The sequence below is a fragment of the Saccostrea cucullata genome, unplaced genomic scaffold (assembly GCF_032062105.1).
Source record: "Saccostrea cucullata isolate Sc308-1 unplaced genomic scaffold, CSIRO_AGI_Scuc_v1 ctg9507, whole genome shotgun sequence".
Classification (NCBI taxonomy): Eukaryota; Metazoa; Mollusca; class Bivalvia; order Ostreida; family Ostreidae; genus Saccostrea; species Saccostrea cuccullata.
Window position 1 is genome coordinate 1 of NW_026923536.1, and position 2923 is coordinate 2923.

The window sequence follows — 2923 nt, forward strand, 5'->3', positions numbered from 1 at the left end:
TACATAATGGCCTACAGGAAGACAGGGTACAGTCCAATACTCAGGAGGAAGAGCATGAGACAATCCACAACTGGCATAGAAACTCTCAAGAAGACAGCTTTAGAACAGGAGCCTCATTCATAGCTGCTGAAGACATCAGGAGTTCTAATCTGTCCGTTTTGGAGTTGGTGGGAAAGTTTCAAGGGTCCGTTTCACAGCAGGGTTCTTCAGGTTTTTTACCTAAGATTTCAGACTCTGAGACTCACCCAACCAGTGTGCCTGTTTCTCATCCAGCCACTGCTGTTCCCATCAGACCTCCCCAGCATGGCAATAGCCAATCAACCAATCAGAATAATTCTCAGTTTGTCTTATCCAATCGTGTTCATGATAGGAGTTTTGAAAGTGCTAAGTCAACCAATCAGAAAGAGGATCAGACATATCCTGGAAGATTTGCTCAGAGTTTGCCTGTGAGAGGAAGAAGTGATTCTCCAACACTCTCACAGCAAAGTAAAGGTGAGTTTTAAAATCTTATGTCAAGAGTTAAAATATTTGTAGAAGAGATTCCACACCTAGAAAGCTATCTTTTTTTCTCAAAACTGTATAAGAACAAACACTAGTGCTCAAATTTTAATGATGGTTTACTTTTGCTAACATGGTTCTATTCTTACCAAGGGAAGCTACGTATGATATAACACTATCGCATTTTAATATTGATTTATTTTACACAGAGGAGCCAATGTCTTGGCCACAGAGAAATGTCATTCACTCCCCGCCAACCAAACAGAGCAGAGGTCATGTGATAGAAAGTCACAGTGTAACAGAGGAGGGTCAAAGGTTAGCATTAAATTACTGTAGACATACTATTTTCCATGTGTCACAATTCCGCGGAATCTCTATTTCTCTTTAATCCACGGGTGGAAAATTACGTGGATTTCCTAAAGTCTCACTATATTCCCTACAAGTATTCTGAGTACAATGGGACAAATTTCTGTGGACAATTTGTGATCACATACATGTACATAGCGTCAATTAATACAATGCAAAAAAAGTACTTACTAGTATACAGGAATAAAAGATTTCCCCATTATAAATTCTAAATTGGTTAAAAAATTGTGAGAAATCTCTCCTTTCATAGATTTAATAAAGATAAATTGTTAATAAAATAAATTATAGTATCTATGTATTCTAAGTGATTTCTATTTCTCATTTAATGTGTACAAGTACTGTGTTCATGTAGTTCAATTTTATATTTTGAAATGACACAGATTTTATATGATATTATTCTTTGGATTGTAGGTTAGATGTTGATTATCATCACTTGTCCCAGAGAGTAGAAGAACACGAATCCAAACAATTTCACTCCAGCATTACATACAAATGGTAGGGGTGTTGAATATAGGCCATGCAAAGTTAATTACTTGGTTCTCAGGCCTTTTTTCAAGAAATATGATGAGGGAGGGAGGCATTTTTTTTTCTTTTTTATTGCCCCCAAAACATGATGAGGCAGCTTTTTACATTGTACAAAACCTCAAAAAATGATGAGGGAGGTGATTTGGTGTTTATATTTTATTGATTTAGCAATAAAAAGGGTCAATGAGGCACCCCTTGGAAGAAATGAGAGAGGGCCTGAGAACCAAGAAATTATTTTTTTTTTTTGCCATAGTGTAATACATTAATAATACATTACATGAAATTGAGGAAAGAGAAATTTTTAAACGTATTCTTTGAAAAATTCCTTTATTTTAAAAATGTCACACTACAAAGAAATATATTGTTAGATGTAGATAACAAGTTTCTTCTAAACATATATGATGAACTGTATATTAACACACTCAGAACTTAGTAAGAAATCCTAGGTGAAAAGTTTGACAAACGTTGACTCTGATATCATTCTACAGTTGTTGCATAAGCCTCCCGGGGATCCAGTTACAGAAGATGTAGAGGCGGACAACTCCATGAGCTCACACAACAACACTGGTATGTGGGAAATTATTATTTTAAGTTATCTAAAACACACGGTAAGGTATACTTTATCTGACTGATAAGATATTTTTGCCAGTTGTTAGACTGCTGTGTCCATACTCTAAGGCAAGAAGCCTTTCATGGTGCACAAAATGCACTTCTCCAATCTTTTCAAGTTTTTAAAACGAATCAAATTGCGCAGTTTCCTGGAACTTAATTATAAGTGTGTTTTATTGTACTTATTAGGCAAGCTTGAATGCGTGTACTGGCCTTAACAGTTGATAAATTAATGGAACATGAATACGCCAATTATGTGCAGATTTAGTTGAATGAATATTGCAGACTGTTAAGTTATTTTTATTTTTCAGTAGATGAATTGAATGACACTGCACAAGCGGCCCAGATTCATAGGGAGATGATACGCCTCCAACAACTGAGGGAAAAGAAACAATCACAGGTATTAATAATGATCTCATGTTTCATAGAGATTTTAACACTAGTGAAGTGATCCTGCCAAATTACATGTGCGTATTATTGATGCAAGGACAAAATAACATATAGTAACAAATGATTGTTAATAAATATGATAAATGGGTGGGATGGGGGAGTTGATTATAGATTTTACTTGTAACATATTTTTAATCAATTGTTTCTTGCCAAAAACTACTGAACAAGAATTTCATTAAAATCTAGAAATGAAAAATTTTAACATGTTACAAGTTAAAAAAAAAACAAAACATAAATGAAAATGTTACAATTACAGAATTGTAACAAAGGGTTTCAAAAACAAAATTTGATTAAAAGTGTATTAAATTTTTTCTCATGATTAAATGTTCTTAATTACTGTAAACGTGGAATTTTTGACGATGTGCTAATTTTGACTATATTGACGAGTTTTCTTTTCTCGTCAAAATTTACATTCGTCAAATTTCATATCATATATATAGCGTCACAACAGATATTGACCATTGTACAACATTAC

The 2923-nt window shown here is 34.0% G+C and overlaps 1 long non-coding RNA gene across 1 annotated transcript; it reads left to right on the plus strand.

Annotated features, from left to right (window-relative positions):
* The first annotated feature begins 1338 nt into the window (after window positions 1-1338).
* Window positions 1339-2342, plus strand: LOC134264252 (uncharacterized). The gene is made up of 3 exons (XR_009991482.1): window positions 1339-1359; window positions 1878-1956; window positions 2310-2342. It is a non-coding gene; the product is annotated as an uncharacterized LOC134264252 (long non-coding RNA).
* Window positions 2343-2923: the final 581 nt, after the last annotated feature.